Consider the following 20,819-nt stretch of genomic DNA (forward strand, 5'->3'; position numbering starts at 1 on the left):
TGCCCTCTGTCAAAACTACCCCAGTTTTTATGTTGGAAAAACTGAGTGCATGCTCAAGGAATGGATTTACAAACACATTTATGATATTAAAAAAAAGACAATTAATGCACTATTTAGACACATTTTTCAATATCCTTAGCATGAGTTTAAATTTTTAATTTTAGAGAAAGTAACCCCAGGTATTAGGGGGGACTTAGTCATTACAATTTGGTAGGAGAAGGTTGATGTGGCAACTGTCCCTTCACACTTATTGTTGGCCAGGCTTAAATGACCTTCCACAGGATTTAATAAAATCCATATAGGCACCGTGTAGAGCCTACATGAACTGTTACCATGTCTGTGTACATGGTTCCCCCTTGGCAATGCACCATGCATATTAATGATGGCACGTTGCTTAGGGAGAGCTGAGGAACACAGTTATTTAGTCAGTGTAGGGAGAGGTGTAGTGCTAAGCATGGCTGCAGATGAGTATGACACTCCCTGCAATGTTCATTGTTTTATTTTTATTTTATTTTTATTTCTTTTATTTTATTTTTATTTTATTAAAAAAAAAGGCATGTTTGTGCAGCACGGCCTGGTGAGGAGTGCAGCAATGCCAAGCTGTGCTCACATATAAGATAGCAGACACCTGCCAGACATCTAAAAATAGAAACCAGATGTAATTAATTATTTATTTAAAGGTGTGTCTAAGCATGTTTTTGTGGCACAGTGCATGTTCAGCACTGCTTATAGGTAGCTCAGTGGTGTATCTTGAAGTTATGCCAGATTTCTTAATATCCTTGTAGCTTAATGGGTAGAGTTATGGCTTCATGTGCAGTAGGCCCAGGGTTGAATACATGAAAGGGAAAGTATGTATTTAATTTTGATATTATGCATTTGTTACATAACAGATGGCCTCTCTGTGCTCTGCCAAGCTTTTCTCGGCTATGCTCTGACCTGCTAAGCACTGCATAAACATGGTAACAGCTGGCAATGTCTGTGTGCCCTGCTTGGCTCTGCTTGCCTGGTTTGTGTGCAGCTAAGCTCCACTAAGACTATGGTTCTGCAAGTTTTCATGCTTCTCAGCTCAGATGCACTGGTTTGCGTGGTGCTAAGTGACACGGCACTTTTTTGAATATTGCCCAATGATGTGTAAGGGCAGGAAAACGGCCTATGTTAAGCCCAATAGACAGGAATACAGCAGAAGCTATTGAAGTTCTTTCTCTGTTGGTTACTATGGCTGATGTTGGTGAAGGTGTGTACTTTCAGGTACAGCATTGGGGCATTCTGGATTCCAGGGTCATGGTTAGACTCCTAATTAAAAACCCTGATGAATAGCTGCTGCAGGGAGGTTCCAGGGCTCAGAATATAAGATGGAGGCCTGGGACTGACTGGCCGGAGAACTCACCAGTGTTACTGGTATCCCTCGCACAGGTGAGCAGTGTCATCACCTCCATGATGACCTGAAATGATGAAAGAGGGAACTCTTAGACACCTGGGTCCAAGAAGCTCAGGCAGGGAATGCCCCACAAGTATGTAAATAATTTTACCTCTGCTTTAACAATATGTAATCTGAATGTCTGCAAAGCTGGTATGCATAATGGTGTGCTTCTCTCCCAACAGCTGCAGCTGAGAGGGCTCACAATGTCGACTCACACGCAGGGCACTTGCGACATGAGTGTGATGAGTAAGGATGTATTATGCTAACTGTAGTGAAATAAGCAAGAAAGACTAACGTATTAACTGCATTAAGTATATCTATATATATATATATATATGTATATATATATATATATATATATATATATATATATATATATATATATATATTAAAGTTTGTAGTGCCATACATGTGGAATTACAGCTGTATTGCAAGCAATGAATAATGCCAACTCTAGTGCAATAAAAGCATGAAACAATACCAGTAACTGCATTAAGGTATATACAATAAAGTCTGTAGTGCAATAAATGTGGAATTAGAGCTGTATTTCAATAAATGAATAATCCCCACTGGTGTGCAATAAAATATGAAACAATACCAATAACACCAAGGAAAATGGTGTACATCAGGATTGTCTTGTTATAACCATTGCTGTAGGTATGCATTCAAGCTGTAAGGTAAGGTGCTGCTGTTAAGTATATCACTGTTATATCTGTAGAATGCAAATCCAATGGATGCAAATTGTATTGGTTAACTCATATAGTACTGTTCAAGGCTATCTCTAGGCCAATATTGTTCACATAATGCTCTGTCATCTGCAGACATCAGGTAATAAAGGTATATGGGTGAGGTAGCCCACTCCTTGAGCTGATATTGTTTGTTAACTTCACAGATATTTCAAACCACTAACAATAAATTGTGTACACCAGCATTGTTTATATTGATATATAGCTTACCTACTATCTGTGCTATGTTTGTATTTTATGCATGTGTGTTCCACTGTCACAGGAGTCTAGAATAACACTGCAGTAGTACTGCCAGGTAATATTTTGGTTACAATTGAGCTCTAGGCAAATATCAGTCAATCAGTAGTCAGCAGTGACTCAGAAGCTCAGTTTGTTAAATGCTCTGTATATGGTACATTTTGCCACACACAGACCAGGATTCAAATCCAGTGTTATGCAGCACTAAATATTACAGTAGCAATCATGTAATGCTTACAAATTCTCTCTCTCCACAGGAACTACAGGTAAATGGGTGAGGTAGCCCATATTATGAGAAGATAATTGTGTGTATAGATGTCACAGACTGTTAAAATCATTAGCAAGAATGTGTTCATCAGCAATTTTTAGTCAGAAATAAAATGTGTAATCCTGGTATGGCTGTATGCCTGGAATGTCTGTTAAAAGTTACTGCACTCAGTTAATATATCCTATTCCATTCTAAATCCTAAGCCATTCTCGGCTCCACAAAGTCTGCTCTTCACTTTTTCCCTTAGAACTGATCTAGTTCTTATAATAAACACCCTGTTCCTACTCTAAAGCCTGGCACTTGCTCACTAAAGCAATTATATAAGTCAGCACTAAAAAATTAAAAGCACTACACCCTCACAAACTCCCCTTGAGTACCTTGTTCCCCATTGGCCCTTTTTTTCAATTATAAAGGAATTCCCAATACTATTCTAGCATGTCCAAAGGTCAGTTGTCAATCTCCTCTCCGGTCCAGCAGGTGAATCTGGGAATCTTGAGGCAATGTTACAACTGCCTCATGTACACAGACAACCCTCTCCTCCTCCCAACAATTTCCAACACGTGAGAGATGCAACCATATAGCCAAAATGGAGGCTAAGCTCTCTCAACTCAGTACTGGCGTAACCAGTCAGGAGGAGAAGGAAACCACACTCACTACAATTCCAGTCTCACATAGACCTACCACGACAGCAAACCAAACACATAAACACACAAAAACATACTCGGAGGATCTAAATAAAAATCTGCCTAAGCAGCAGAGACCTCCAAAGCAGATACCCAAGCAACTGCTACCCCAAAACAAAACACATGCAACACATAGCTCACAAAGCCAGTGTGCCGAACAGTCACAGCCCTTAAGGCTAAACAACACACCTGATACACTTGTAATAGGTGACTCTATTGTCAGGTACACTGACGTCCCGCTCGCCAGGCTGAACAAGGAGAAGGTCACGGTGAGCTGCCTGTCGGCCGCTAGGATCCACCACATAACACATAACACAAGCACTCAGGTCACTCCAAGGCAAGTACAAATATGACTCAGTCATTGTCCATGCTGGTGTGAATGACATGAGACGTACCTCCCTGGACTACATAAAAAGAGACATAGAGGAGTTCTCTGAGCATGTAGCTCAGGACGGTATGACCCTGACCTTGACTAGCATCTTACCCTCACCAAGAATGATGCCACAATATGAAGACAAGATGATCAATTTCAACAATTGGCTTAAGTATTGGTGTCATTCAAAGGGGATCCAATGCCTGTCAGCCTGGGATGACATGCTCACCAAGCCACGATGCTTCGCTAGGGACGGCTTGCACCTGTCACCCCTGGGCTTTCGGATATTGGCAAAAGCTCTTGCCACCCCATAGTGCCTTTTTAAGGCAAGGCTCAAAAGACAAACCCACCTCCATAGGTATCACAAGGGATAAGAAACTAAGAGTAATGCTACTCAACGCCAGAAGTCTAAACCTCAAGATGCATGCACTCAAAACTCTCCTTAGTATGGAGAACATCGATATCTGTGCAGTAACAGAAACCTGGTTCAAGGCTCCCGAGAGCACCCCAGCACTACCAGGTTATACCTCATACCATGCTTTTTGGCCCCAAAACTTGGACCAAACCACAAAAGGAGGGGGAGTATCAATATTCGTCAAAGATACCCACACTTCCAGGTTGGTGGCACAGCACGAAGCATCAGAGACTATCCATGTGCAACTAACAGTGGGTAAAACTGCCTTCCAGTTTATAGCCTGCTACAGACCACCTTCCCAAACCCAGGAACCCCACTCGGCCTTCCTGAGAACACTGTAAAATATGAAAGTCTCTCCAAACACCATTATATTGGGCGACTTCAACTACCCAAACATAGACTGGGAGCATTACTCTAGCTCCAACACCCTAGCCCAAAGATTCCTAGAATTTATAAACTCAAATGCTATGGAACAACTTCTTACCACTCCCACAAGAGGGGAAAACATACTGGACCTGATCATCACCAATATGGGGGCTCTATGCTCCAGACCAGAAGTGTATCCCTCACTGGTAAGATCAGGCCATAAACTAATCTCACTGGATATTCACATGCCGACCCCACCCCCTGCCCAGAAAACCACAGTGAAAAACTTCTCTAAAGCAAATTTCACACTCCTCAAAACCAAGGTGGAATCATTCAAAGCCCCCGGGTCTGTGGAAAATACGGCCCAGACTGCAGAATCCTTTATAAACGCATTCTATGAACACCTTCAGGAATGCATGGATCATGCGATCCCAAATAAAACCAAGACCCAATCCTCCAAAGGCAAGCGTCCTGTCTGGTGGACCCCAGCCATAAACAAACTATACAATAGAAGGAGGAAGCTACTACATGATAGAGCAAAATCCCAAAAAGGGAAGGCATCTCTGATCAGTATTAGCAAAAAACTACGGGCACTCATAAAATCGTCTAAGACCAGCTTCGAGAGAAAAATTGCTCAGGACACTAAGGATAATCACAAGGCTTTCTTTAGTTATTTTAGGAACTTGGGTGGTAATTCCCAGATATGCTCAGAATTAGTCCAAAATGACAAAAAATACACCGAACCCACAGACATTGCCAACATCCTAGCTGACAGGTTCAGCGCAAACCCCTCCCCACCAAAAGGGCAAATATCTATCCCAGCAGAGTGCTGCCCCCCTGACATCTCAGGTGCTCAGGTAAGAGCCGCCCTCTCCAAAGCAAAAAACACAGCATCAATGGGACCAGACGGTGTCCCGGGCTCCGTCCTACATGAACTTCAAGAAGAGCTAAACCCAAACATAAAACTACTGTTCAATCTCAGCCTTACCACAGGATATGTACCCAAAGAGTGGCGTACAGCAACAGTGGTCCCTCTCCACAAAGGTGGTGCCTCAACATATCCTGGAAACTATCACCCCATAAGCCTGAGTAGCTTGGTCTGCAAAGCTATGGAAAGGATCATCATGGACCTCATAAATAAAGATATTGGGGACCTACAGACACTGGATCCTACCCAGTTAGGCTTTGTTAAGGGCAGATCCTGCCGCTTAAACCTGGTTGATTTCTTTGAAACAGTCACCAAGGCTATTGACGAGGGGAAGGTGGTCCACACAGCCTACCTGGACCTCGCAAAAGCCTTCGATACAATACCCCACTCGGGCATTATAGATAAGCTCACCAGCTTAAATATAAACCCCTATGTCACTAGATGGGTTGCAAACTGGCTCAAGGATAGAACCCACATGGTTAGAATTGCTGGAGCCATGTCAGACTCCAAACCAGTTACAAGTGGCATCCCACAAGGCTCAGTCCTGGGACCTCTCTTGTTCGGTATATATTTCTCGGAGGTACAGGCCAACACGGAAGGACTGTGGCTGACCAAGTTCGCAGATGACTGCAAACTAGGTGCCATAATCGACTCTCCAGCCGACACAAGCATCCTACAAAAGGGCCTCATAGAAACAGACAACTGGTGCCAGAGCCATGGCCTCAAGCTAAACGCCAAAAAGTGTATAGTCATCCCCTTTGGCAAAAACAAAGTGCCCACAAATTACCACATAGGTGGTAATCCATTAAGTACAGAAGAAGTAATTAGGGACCTGGGGACCCAAGTTGATAGCAATCTCTCATTTGAAAATCACGTGGCCAAAGTGGTTAGACAAACATTTTATATAGCCCACCTAATCATGAATGGATTCACATCTAGATCAGGGGAGGTCATCGTGCCACTTTACTCATCCCTCATCAGGCCCATAATTGAGTACAATGCCCCTTTTTGGATGTACCTTACCATACACCTGCAGCAACTGGAAAGACCCCAAAAGTACCTCACCAAGAAGATCAAAGGGCTCAAACAGATGCCATATGCTGTCCAGTTAAAGAAACTCCAGCTCTACTCAGTGGCATACAGCCTACTCAGAGACGATCTGTGCCTGATGTATAAAGCCATGTCCAACCCGGAATTAATGGACATGCTGCACCTCAGAAAATCCAAATCCCATCGAGCTACACGCTCGAGAGACTTGAACCTCAGCACTGAAATAAATAGGACATGCTGGAGGGACAGATTCATAACCCAGAGGCTCCCTTCACTCAGGAATAAAATCCCAGTCCAGGTTAGGCAGAGTCCCTCATTGAATCTCTTCAAGAGGAATCTTGATGAGTGGATGGGAGATCATAGGTGTATCCCGGGTATCACTTCTGTGTCACTGTTAGACAGTAAAGGGCATAGCAAAATTCATTTAAAATGGGTGGCGAAAGCCAAACACACTCTGGCTAGGCTTATAAATGCCCTAGGGTAGATAGCCTAGTATGAACCTATGAACCTATGCAGATGTCCCCTGTGATCACTGCTACTGTGTTCTATTCTCATGCCTGCCAACCAAGGCATGACAGCTGTTTAGTGTCTGTACTGTACACATACATGTTTCTCAAGTGTCACGATTTCATATTATGTAATTAACAGTGCGTAATCTGTCTGTCACAGGATTACCATGGAAATGATTACCTGATTACCTAGATTGCAAAGTATTACCAAATCAGCCCACAGAACACCTTGGTAGTTATATAGGTCCACCTGATGTGCAAGTGTTCTGTGTAGTTGTGCACCCGCAGTTGTTACTGCTTGGCCCATAGTATCCCATGCAAATAGCTTGAGAGGTATGTACGTGGTACATCAGCAATTGGAGAATTGTAGTCACTGTACACATAAACAAAATACAGACCCATAGAGTAGATAGTAGTACTGTTGTCAAAGAAATAGCCATAAATGTTACTAATGGACTGTTTTTCTCTCCTCCTCAATCTTCATTTATTTCTTATTGTTATTCATTGGTTATGGTTTACTATTAACATATGTTGTTACAATAACGCCACCTGTGGCCAGATTGAGGGCCTGCTGGCCAACCTGGTGGAGCAGCCTCACCCTGGTGCCCGGCCTCCAGCACAGCCAACCTTGGGGTAATAAAGGAGCAGTATCTACTGTCCCATGGGTGGGAACGTGAGTTATGCTTCTGCCTTCTGGAGATGCGTGACTTGGATTCCACAACACTCTCCCCATCCAAGGTGTTCACCCACCTCATGTGTCACACACTGCCCCTGTCTGCTGTTTTGTCTGTCTTGTCTGTCTGCAAATGCATCCTCTCCTACCCAACTTACCTCTCCACATGTACCTAGGTCCCTTCACCAACAAGGAATCCATCCGGTCAGCTATTGATGTAACGAACTCTTGCATTCCTGACAATAGGAAGGATGGTAACAGCGAAATGTGTCCCACTACATCAGGAAGTATTAATGTGGCCATCTTTGAAGGCACTCATGCAGAGGGGTGTACAACAGAGAATGGTTCAGATTTATTACTAGGGGAGAATGGAGGAACATCTGAAAACTTACAAAATAGGAATACTACAGCAGATAATATTCTACCAACCATTAGACAATTGGACACTAAGAGCTTGGGACCGGTAGTGAGGAAGAAGACTTTGCTCCCAGCATAAGGGAATTCAGAGACTAATGAGAGAGTCAACACAAATCTTACATTCCCTTTATCATTTCTACCAGCAGATCGCAAGACATGGAGTCCCCAGTACAAGAGGAAGAAACGGAAACCCTCAGGGGAGTCAGGGGAACCACAGAAGAGAATGTGGAAGAAAACTCCAATGAACTGGTAATTAATTTATCTAGCCATGAATTGACTGATGCTGAAATGATAGTGTTAAACAGAGGTCTATCATTTGTGCCTTCACAAGGGATAGACATTAGTGAGTTGATAGTACAATTAAAACTTTTTACTAGGGGTTTAGCACTTGATTTATTTTATGATAATGATAACACTGAGACAAGGGATATAGTAATTAATAATTTTAGGAAACCTTCATGCTTTGTACCAGAATTGCATCCGCTTTTAGAAAGTTTTGAGAAAGTTTGTTGCAATGATTTTTATATGTTGTTTGAACAAACAGGTTTTAAGTCAGAATTTTACAATTTAAGCCGACAAGAAACAGCAGCTTTAAAAAGTTTACAAAACAATGATACTATAGTTATCCGCCCAGCGGATAAAGGTGGTGCAATAGTGTTGTTTGATAGTGTATATTATAACAATAGAATGTTAGAAATGTTATTGGATGAAACCACATATAAGAAAATACACATGTATGATCTAAACAAGGTTATTAGTAAACTTCATGCCTCATTGTATGATATGTCGATGTCCAATATTATAAACAGTGATCTCTATAACTATTTTCTAGTTGAAAAACCTTTGGTACCTATCATCAGAGGTCTTCCGAAGGTGCATAAGACATTGTCTGACCCACCCTTCAGACCTATAGTCTCAGGGAGAGGCTGGCTAACTGAATGTATCTCAATTTATATTGAGAAGCAACTTAGACCTATAGTTGATTCTACCTTCTCCATTTTGAGAGATACTAAACAACTATTGGAATCTCTAGCTGAGAGTGCTGTTGAAAAAGCATACTTGGAGAATGACATTATGATGACTTTAGATGTTCAGTCTTTATTCACCTGCATACCTAATGATATAGGGATAGACTTCCTGAGGCTTTTTCTTCTAGAGAAGGGCATGACTAACAACAAAGTGATTCTGATCACCATGCTGATGGAATTAGTGTTAGAAAACAATGTATTTTTATATAGTGATGGTTATTATCTGCAGACTTCAGGGGTAGCGATGGGCACATCATGTGCCAATTCTTATGCAAACCTTATACTAGCCTAATGGGAATCTATGTATATCTTTGGAAATTAGTTTTATTCACAGCACCTCAAGTATTATAAACGTTTTGTGGACGATGTGTTTTTTTGTTTGGAGTGGTGATGTTACTATCTTAGATGAGTTTTTAAGTTACATCAACAACACCACATCTTTTCTTAGGCTGACTGGGGAGAGATCATGTCACCAGATTGACTTCTTAGATGTTAACATCAGGAAGCATAATGGGTGTTTCACTACCAACATTTACAGGAAATCCTGTAGAAAGAACACATACTTACATCGTGATAGTATGCACCCTCCCCACATACACAAGAACATTGTTAAGAATCAAGCAGCACGCTGTTCACGCCTAACAAGCGATGATTCAGCATATAGGAATGTATTGATAGGCTTAGATGCTGACTTTAAATCAAGAGGTTACCATGACAATGATTTGATAGTCCTGCAACAAACAGAACACAATGAAGAAACAAGACCCTACATTAGGATAGCAACTAGTGAACAGGTGGAACAAAGCAGGCCATTTATTAGAAGTAAAAAGAGGATGGTACTTTCATATACCAACAAGAACAAGAGTATTACTAATGTCATTAGAAAGAACTGGGGTATCCTACAGTTGGATGATAGGCTTAGAGCACTTGTAGGTCCTCACCCCAGTTTTTCCTACAAGAATACTAGATCTTTAAGGAACATGTTATGTTATGAAAGGCGACTTCAAGATCAACCACTCACTGTTAGAATGGGTACCTTTCCATGTCGCAGTTGCAATCAGTGCAAATATATACTGGGCAGGAATAACTTTAGGCACCCAGACACAGGTGTGTTATATGAATTCGATCATTATGCAGACTGTAGGACAAGGAACATAGTTTATTTATCCATCTGCACCAAATGCCAGGCTTTCTATGTCGGTATGACGAATAGAACGTTGAGTGAAAGGGTTAGAGAGCATTTATATGCAATCAACAGGGAGAATGACAGGAACGCACTGGCTAGACGTGTTCTATTGCAAGGCACCACACACACCTTTGAGTTCTTAGTTATTGAATTGATACACACCACATTGAGATTAGGCAATGTAAGTAACTTCACTGAAAGGGAAGAATGTAAATGGATCATCAGAATGAAAGCAGATGAAGGACATGGCCTCAATGAGAGGGTTACTTTGAAACCCTTTCTAGTCAGTCGTCATCTTAAGCATTAGCAGTTATTTATTGCTATACCTTTGACTTTTTCATGTTGCTTGGTGTTAGTAGGAATATGTATTTTTAGAAGTTTTTCAGTAGTTTCATACACTTGAAATGTTTTTATTACATGCTGTTTTTATATGCTCTTGTATTTTTAAATATTTATATGCTATTTGCCATCTGAAATGTTAATAACAGTTATAATCTATTACTACATCCATTTTAATGTCAATGTTGAATTTTGAAGTTTTAATTTTCATAATACAAGTTTCTGACTTTTTATCTTTTTAGAAGTTTCTGACTTTTTATAGTTATGCATTCGTACAAAGGCTTTCATTGGTTAATTGTTTAATTGATAAGTGTTTAAATACAGAAGTGATGAAGTGTTTTATTAAAGTCTGAAGAAGCGTCCAGAGTAGACGTGAAAGCGCTAACAACCCATGGAATAAAGTTCTTTTGCTGTTCAAGTATAAAAATTTGTTATTGATTTTTGCTTTTTTGGTTGATGGTTGGCTTCGATAGTCGTGGAGTACCTGCACCTTGATACTGATATTTCTTATTGTTATTCATTGGTTATGGTTTACTATTAACATATGTTGTTACAATAACTGTATTTTGGCACGTGTTTTATTATTGTTTGTTTTATAATGGTTGCATATTAACATATCTTATTACATTACCAATTTTGTTGGCCTTATGTTGTAACTGTTGACATGCTGTTAACATACTAACTGTTCTGTTATTTATTGTTGTGTTTCACATAATATGCACTGATATGTAATTAAGTTATTTCCAATGTTCTGCCATGCTGTTATTACTAACAATGATTTGTTCACAAGTAACCTATACTTATTGCTATAGTTCAATTACTACAGCATGTCAGGGTGGTCCAGTTTTGGGTGATCCGCTTACCTTGCCTCAACCGACCGTGGCACTGGGTCCTAGCACATCTGTGACCCAGACCAGTGGTGCCTTCTTCACTACCCCTGCACCACCTGCAGCATCGGGTGGGACTGCCACAAGGGTCGAGGACTAGCCTCTGCTTGGGAGGGGTGGCAATGGAGGCATTGTCACCCAGACTGAACTGCCAGCCATGATGCTCAGGATTGTTCATCAGAGCTATGAACGCCACCTGTGGCCAGATTGAGGGCCTGCTGGCCAACCTGGTGGAGCAGCCTCACCCTGGTGCCTGGCCTCCAGCACAGCCAACCTTGGGGTAATAAAGGAGCAGTATCTACTGTCCCATGGGTGGGAACGTGAGTTATGCTTCTGCCTTCTGGAGGTACGTGTGACTTGGATTCCACAACACTCTCCCCATCCAAGGTGTTCACCCACCTCATGTGTCACACACTGCCCCTGTCTGCTGTTTTGCCTGTCTTGTCTGTCTGCAAATGCATCCTCTCCTACCCAACTTATCTCTCCACATGTACCTAGGTCCCTTCACCAACATTCCACTCTCAACTTAATAAAAAATAAATGGGCACCTGTACAAAAAAAACTATTGCCCCATACACAGCTCTCCATTTCACACACATGTCCACTGGGCACAAGTAATTTGGACAATTGGCTTGACAACACAGTTATGTTGTCCTCAACCCCCTCTCTGGGGTTTGAGATCTCAAATTCATCTACAAAATCTGTCAAAGTCCAAAGCTGTAGCTGTACAAAAAATGGCTAGCTATGGTTCTTTCCAACACCCTTCCTGCACATTCCTACATACCTTTCACTATATTTTCCCCCTGATTGCCCCATTTCACTACTTTTCTATCTCCCCACTTTTCTTTTCTTTAAATTTTTTTAGCCTGGAGCTGTGCAGTGTGCTGCATTATGCAGCTTTGCTTAGCTTAGCTAAATAGAGCTCTAATGAGTGTATGTGTTTATAGCACTGTAAGTCACATATACAAAATAAACACCTCTGCCATGTGTCGAACACAAGCCCATCACACCTGCAGCACATTGCATTAACCTGCCATGCTACACAGATCTTAATTAAAGCAAAACATAGTGATTGACACTTACAGTCATTAGGTGTGTCTTATTGGAGCTGCACACTGCACCACACCGCACAAACTGGAATGACAATTAATGGGAAAAATGGGAGTGTACCTTGGACTCTGGTGTAATAACACACCACTAGCCAGCCAAGGACATAAAAATGGATGTAAGTGAGGCCTGTGATAGCAGGTAAATGTGCCCTTACATCAGCAACATGTAGAAAGACACCTGCTAAGGCATTCATGGCAAAAGACATATTCAGCTGAGACTGTGGTGCAGAAATACATCCATATAAAGCTATTCACATACTGATGGATGTAGAAAATGTTTGTCATAACCTGTATGTGTGCACATATATCTTATAAATGCACCTGCTATAGCAGTGACTCAGAAGATGAGTCTGTTAAATGCCTTGCCTGCAGCACATTTTGCCACACACAGTCCTGGGTTCAACTCCAATCTTGTGTTGCAGTTCAATTACACTATTGCGAAGACAGCAATTAATGACTGAGTCATGCAATCTTTATCTGCACAGGTTACTGCTAATTAATGAACTACTATCCAGTTTTGCAAGTCAAATGCCTGCAGGTGGGTACACAATGCACATATTTGTATAGCATAACTAAATATCGCCTACTACTCTGTTACTGGCACTGTTGCATAACAGGGGTACCTTAATCACATGCCTCGATTGGACTGTAAAGGGTACCCTTAACCTGCCTCTGCCATAATGACAGGGCTAACACAGCTGCCATAGTTACATGTACAGCTTATTGCCCTCCGAAGTGTTTACACTCCCCCCCATGTGTTCTAGGCTGCAACAGCAGCTGCAGTCTTTAGCACACACACCTGTATGTAAAGGTAGCTACCACAGACCTACCATAGCTCCCAACTCCCTAGCACAAGGAATCCGGGAATCCGGACACAGCCATACTTAATGGGGGGACAAAAGTCCAGAAATTGGGACATGTTTTACAGTTTGACAGTAAGTTGCTACAATAACATCTATTGCATTAGCATGCATAGTCAGAGGGGTATGAAGTCTGACACTCAAATGTGTGTCTTCCATTACTGATCTCAACCCACAATGTTTGCCAGTGAATTGCCAGATGACCACAATGTCATAGGTTCATAGGTTCATACTAGGCTATCTGCCCTAGGGCATTTATAAGCCTAGCCAGAATGTATTTGGCTTTCGCCACCCATTTTAAATTTATATTGCTATGCCCTTTTTCGAGGTTAGTATACTGTGCCTCTGTCTAACAGTGACACAGAAGTGATACCCGGGGTAAACCTACGATCTCCCATCCACTCATCAAGATTCCTCTTGAATAGAGTCAATGAGGGACTCTGACTAACCTGGACTGGGATTTTATTCCAGAGTGAAGGGAGCCTCTGGGTTATGAATCTGTCCCTCCAGCATGTCCTATTTATTTCAGTGCTGAGGTTCAAGTCTCTCGAGCGTAGCTCGATGGGATTTGGATTTTCTGAGGTGCAGCATGTCCATTAATTCCGGGTTGGACATGGCTTTATACGTCAGGCACAGATCGCCTCTGAACAGGCGGTATGCCACTGAGTAGAGCTGGAGTTTCTTTAACCGGGCAGCATATGGCATCTGTTTGAGCCCTTGATCCTCTTGGTGAGGTACTTTTGGGGTCTTTCCAGTTGCTGCAGGTGTATGGTAAGGTACATCCAAAAGGGGCATTGTACTCAATTATGGGCCTGATGAGGGATGAGTAAAGAGGCACGATGACCTCCCCTGATCTAGATGTGAATCCCTTCATGATTAGGTGGGCTATATAAAATGTTTTTCTAACCACTTTGGCCACGTGGTTGTCAAATGAGAGATTGCTATCAACTTGGGTCCCCAGGTCCCTAATTACTTCTTCTGTACTTAATGGATTACCACCTATGTGGTAATTTGTGGGCACTTTGTTTTTGCCAAAGGGGATGACTACACACTTTTTGGCATTTAGCTTGAGGCCATGGTTCTGGCACCAGTTGTCTGTTTCTATGAGGCCCTTTCGGAGGATGCTTGTGTCGGCTGGAGAGTCGATTATGGCGCCCAGTTTGCAGTCATCTGCGAACTTGGTCAGCCACAGTCCTTCCGTGTTGGCCTGTACCTCCGAGAAATATATACCGAACAAGAGAGGTCCCAGGACTGAGCCTTGTGGGACACCACTTGTAACTGATTTGGAGTCTGACATGGCTCCAGCAATTCTAACCATGTGGGTTCTGTCCTTGAGCCAGTTTGCAATCCATCTAGTGACATAGGGGTTTATATTTAAGCTGGTGAGCTTATCTATAATGCCTGAGTGGGGTATTGTATCAAAGGCTTTTGCTAGGTCCAGGTAGGCTGTGTGGACCACCTTCCCCTCGTCAATGGCCTTGGTGACTGTTTCAAAGAAATCAACCAGGTTTAAGAGGCAGGATCTGCCCTTAACAAAGCCGAACTGGGTAGGATCCAGTGTCTGTAGGTCCCCAATATCTTTATTTATGAGGTCCATGATGATCCTTTCCATAGCTTTGCAGACCAAGCTAGTCAGGCTTATGGGGCGATAGTTTCCAGGATCCGTTGAGGCACCACCTTTATGGAGAGGGACCACTGTTGCTGTACGCCACTCTTTGGGCACATATCCTGCAGTAAGGCTGAGATTTAACAGTAGTTTTATGTTTGGGTTTAGCTCTTCTTGGAGTTCATGTAGGACACAGCCCAGGACACCGTCTGGTCCCATTGATGCTGTGTTTTTTGCTTTGGAGAGGGCAGCTCTTACCTGAGCATCTGAGATGTCAGGGGGGCAGCACTCTGCTGGGATAGATATTTGCCCTTTTGGTGGGGAGGGGGGGGAGATGTTTGCGCTGAACCTGTCAGCTAGGATGTTGGCAATGTCTGTGGGTTCAGTGTATTTTTTGTCATTTTGGACTAATTCTGAGCATATCTGGGAATTACCACCCAGGTTCCTAAAATAACTAAAGAAAGCCTTGTGATTATCCTTAGTGTCCTGTGCAATTTTTCTCTCGAAGCTGGCCTTAGACAATTTTATGAGTGCCCGTAGTTTTTTGCCAATACTGATCAGAGATGCCTTCCCTTTTCGGGATTTTGCTCTATCATGTAGTAGCTTCCTCCTTCTATTGTATAGTTTGTTTATGGCTGGGGTCCACCAGACAGGATGCCTGCCTTTGGAGGATTGGGTCTTGATTTTGTTTGGGATTGCATGATCCATGCATTCCTGAAGGTGTTAATAGAATGCGTTTATAAAGGATTCTGCAGTCTGGGCCGTATTTTGCGGGGCTTTGAAGGATTCCACCTCTGTTTTGAGGAGTGTGAAATTTGCTTTAGAGAAGTTTTTCACTGTGGTTTTCTGGGCAGGGGCTGGGGTCGGGATGTGAATATCTAGTGAGATTAGTTTATGGTCTGATCTTAACAATGAGGGATACACTTCTGGTCTTGAGCATAGAGTCCCCATGTTGGTGATGATCAGGTCCAATATGTTTTCCCCTCTTGTGGGAGTGGTAACAAGTTGTTCCATAGCATTTGAGTTTATAAATTCTAGGAATCTTTGGGCTAGGGTGTTGGAGCTAGAGTAATGCTCCCAGTCTATGTTTGGGTAGTTGAAGTCGCCCAATATAATGGTGTTTGGAGAGACCTTCATATTTTCCAGTGTTCTCAGGAAGGCCGAGTGGGGTTCCTGGGTTTGGGAGGGTGGTCTGTAGCAGGCTATAAACTGGAAGGCAGTTTTACCCACTGTTAGCTGCACATGGATAGTCTCTGATGCTTCGTGCTTTGCCACCAACCTGGAGGTGTGGGTATCTTTGATGAATATCGATACTCCCCCTCCTTTTGTGGTTCGATCCAAGTTTTGGGGCCAAAAAGCATGGTATGAGGTATAACCTGGTAGTGCTGGGGTGCTCTCGGGAGCCCTGAACTAGGTTTCTGTTACTGCACAGATATCGATGTTCTCCATGCTAAGGAGAGTTTTGAGTGCGTGCATCTTGAGGTTTAGACTTCTGGCGTTGAGTAGCATTACTCTTAGTTTCTTATCCCTTGTGATACCTATGGAGGTGGGTTTGTCTTTTGAGCCTTGCCTAAAAAAGGCACTATGGGGGTAGCAAGAGCCTTTGCCAATATCCGAAAGCCCAGGGGTGACAGGTGCAAGCCGTCCCTAGCGAAGCATCGTGGCTTGTCGAGCATATCATCCCAAGCTGACAGGCATTGGATCCCCTTTGAATGACACCAGCACGTAAGCCAATTGTTGAAATTGATCATCTTGTCTTCATATTGTGGCATCATTCTTGGTGAGGTAAGATGCTACTCAAGGTCAGGGTCATACTGGCCTGGGCTACATGCTCAGAGAGCTCCTTTATGTCTCTTTTCATGTAGTCCAGGGAGGTACGTCTCAGGTCATTCACACCAGCATGGACAATGACTGAGTCATATTTGTACTTGCCTTGGAGTGACCTGAGTGCTTGTGTTATGTGGCGGATCCTAGCACCCGACAGGCTGCTCACTGTGACCCTCTCCTTGTTCAGCCTGGTGAGCGGGACGTCAGTGTGCCTGACGATAGAGTCACCTATTACAAGTGTATCAGGTGTGTTGTTTAGTCTTAAGGGCTGTGACTGTTCAGCACACTGGCTTTGTAAGATATGTGTTGCACGTGTTTTGTTTTGGGGTAGCGGTTGCTTGGGTGTCTGCTTTGGAGGTCTCTGCTGCTTAGGCAGATCTTTATTTAGAGCCTCCGAGTATGTTTTTGTGTGATTATGTGTTTGGTTTGCTGTCGTGGTAGGTCTATGTGAGACTGGAATTGTAGTGAGTGTGGTTTCCTTCTCCTCCTGACTGGTTATGCCAGTACTGAGTTGAGAGAGCTTAGCCTCCAGTTTGGCTATATGGTTGCATCTCTCACATGGGTTGGAATTTGTTGGGAGGAGGAGAGGGTTGTCTGTGTACATGAGGCAGTTGTAACATTGCCTCAGGATTCCCAGATTCACCAGCTGGACCGGAGAGGAGATTGACAACTGACCTTTGGACATGCTAGAATAATATTGGGAATTCCTTAATTGAAAACAAGGGCCAGTGGGGAGTGAGAGTGTAGTGCTTTTAATTTTTAGTGCTGACTTATATATAATTGCTTTAGTGAGCAAGTGCCAGATAACTTAAGTGCAATGTGTTACAGGAAACTTAAATGCAAAAACGACAAACAGTAACTTTCTTTCAAGTGAAACAAGGAAATAAGTACAGTAAGCAATGCAGATATCACTAGTGATCCACAGAAGCGCTGAGAAGCCGCGTATTAGGTGGAATTAGCGTTCCAGGGAAATAAGCAAACAAACAACAAGCATATAAACAAAGCTAGAATCAGCAGGCCTGGATCTAGTCTATGCTACAGCAAACAAGGTGTACCAATTTCAGTAAGATACAGTTCAAATATTCAGGCACTATAAACCTTTAACCAGAAATTCCCAGCTCAGAAGGGCAGAGTCCAGCCTCTTCTCCCACAAGAGTGCAGACCACGAACCTTCTTAATGTAAAATAACTGGCCTGAAGCCCAAGTGCTTAAACCAGAACTAATACACTTTAAGAATAACAGACACTGGGCTCTCAATCAGCAGTTCCCAACTTAGAAGGATGAAAGCTATCTGTCCTGCCACCACAGTGCATGCCACAAACCTTCCTAATGTAAAACAACTGGTCTGAAGCCCAAGTGCTTAATCCAAAAGACTTAGAATGATAGCTACACTTTAATCAAGTTACTACCAAGCAGTAATAAATACAATTGAATACTTTAGAGAATGCCTGGATTAGTGCTCAAGTTACACAAACAAAGCTAGATCCAGCAGGCCCGAATCCAGTCTATGCCACAGCAAACAAGGCGCACCAACTTCAGTAAGAAGCAGTTCAGATATGCATGCACTATAAGCCTTTAACCAGAAATTCCCAGCTCAGAAGGGCAGAGTCCAGCCTCTCCTCCCACAAGAGTGCAGACCACGAACCCTCTTAATGTAAAATAACTGGCCTGAAAGCCCAAGTGCTTAAACCAGAATTAATACACTTTTAGAATAACAGACACTGAGCCCTCAATCAGCAGTTCCCAACCTAGAAGGATGTAAGCTACCTGTTCTGCCAATACAGTGCAGACTACAAACCTTCTCAGTGCAAAACAACTGGTCCGAAGCCCAAGTGTTTAAACCAAAAGGCTTAGAATGAGTTACACCAAGCAGTAATAAATACAATTGAGTACTTTTAAGATGATGCAAAAGTTAAAAAAGTAGGTAGAAACACAAGTACAGTAAAAGCAGATGAAATTTTTTTTTTTTCTGAACAAGTGCTGAGATCAAAGAAACAGATTTGAGTGCAGAAACTAGAAAACTGGCTAGTTATAAGAAAAAAAACTAAGCTAGAAGGCTTCCCTCCAATACAGAAGGGCTTGGGGGCTCAGAAGCCTACAAATAGTCAATACCACTTAACAGGAAAGGCAGGAAACAAGCTTAAATTTTTTTTTTCTGTTTCCCAGATGCTCTCTTTGTACACAGTAGGAGTGCCTGAAATCAGAATATGATCTCACTGCACTCAGTTGAGTGAGCAAATGAGATGGGCCCAGAAGGAGTATCCAAACACAAATTTACAAGAGGGGCGGGCAGTTGCAAGGCCCCTAAGATTAACACCAAAACAAAAACAGGGAGGGTGGGTGGAACTAACTGAAGAGCAGAGTCAAAACTTCCAGTTCAGTTAATATTCCTTCCACACAGTTAAAATCAATTTAAATACTGTATTTTTTGGAAAAAAAGAGCAGATAAAGGTACTTAAATTCTCTTATACGTCTAGTTGAATACAGCAAGTTCTTAGCCGGCCAAAGCTGAGGTTTTTAAGCAGAAAATATTTCACACTGTACCACTTAAATAGGCAAGGACAGGAAATCAAAGAATGTGGCTACCCCCACACCTGCAATTACTAACAAATAATAAAATTCAAGCAGCACTAACTGAAGAGCAGAGTCAAAACTTCCAGTTCAGTTAATATTCCTTCCACACAGTTAAAATCAATTTAAATACTGTATTTTTGGAAAAAAAAGTGCAGATAAAGGTACTTAAATTCTCTTATACGTCCAGTTGAATACAACAAGTTCTTAGCCGGCCAAAGCTGAGGTTTTTAAGCAGAAAATATTTCACACTGTACCACTTAAATAGGCAAGGACAGGAAATCAAAGAATGTGGCTACCCCCACACCTGCAATTACTAACAAATAATAAAATTCAAGCAGCACTAACTGAAGAGCAGAGTCAAAACTTCCAGTTCAGTTAATATTCCTTCCACACAGTTAAAATCAATTTAAATACTGTATTTTATTGAAAAAAAAAGTGCAGACAAAGGTACTTAAATTCTCTTATACGTCCAGTTGAATACAACAAGTTCTTAGCCGGCCAAAGCTGAGGTTTTTAAGCAGAAAATGTTTCACACTGTACCACTTAAATAGGCATGGACAGGAAATCAAAGAATGTGGCTACCCCCACACCTGCAATTACTAACAAATAATAAAATTCAAGCAACACTAACTGAAGAGCAGAGTCAAAACTTCCAGTTCAGTTAATATTCCTTCCACACAGTTAAAATCAATTTAAATTGTCATGGGACACTGACCACACATATGAGGTGAAAGTATGGACATACTGCATAAATCTCTACAGTTGGCAGTTATGGTACCTACCCTCTGCAATGCTGTAGTCTCCACACCCCAGTAATGTCCATCTTAACAGCTAAGAAAGGGGCCCAGGTCTACATGACAGCCTTATATATTGCACTGTGGTGGCATGTCATTGGCCCATGATAGTGCAATTCAGCTGTTTTGGCTGCAATTACCATAGTAGAGCCACAGACTGGTGTAGAGGCAATTACCTGCTAATGAAAAGTACCTAAAAAAAGCAAGCAGCTGGTTATAGGGAAGAAGTCTGTATGAGACTTACCTCACACAGAGAACATATTTTCAAAAGATTGCCAGAAGCAAAGTTCAACAAAGGAGTACTGCACTCAACCAGGTATGTATTGTTTTCTCCATGTAACACGATGCAGAAGGGAGGATAGAGGTATGGGGAATAAGGATCACAGCAGTAAGCCTGTCTTAGATCTATGGTAATGACATGTCATTGTTACTAAGCTGTCCTACACCTACAGGCATGCCTCTAAAATGCCCCTGATTTCCACTTACATCTTAGCTCTGACCCTCTTATTCCCAAACACAACATT

The sequence above is a fragment of the Protopterus annectens genome, chromosome 2.part2 (assembly GCF_019279795.1).
Source record: "Protopterus annectens isolate FY-2018-M chromosome 2.part2, PAN1.0, whole genome shotgun sequence".
NCBI classification, from domain to species: Eukaryota; Metazoa; Chordata; order Ceratodontiformes; family Protopteridae; genus Protopterus; species Protopterus annectens.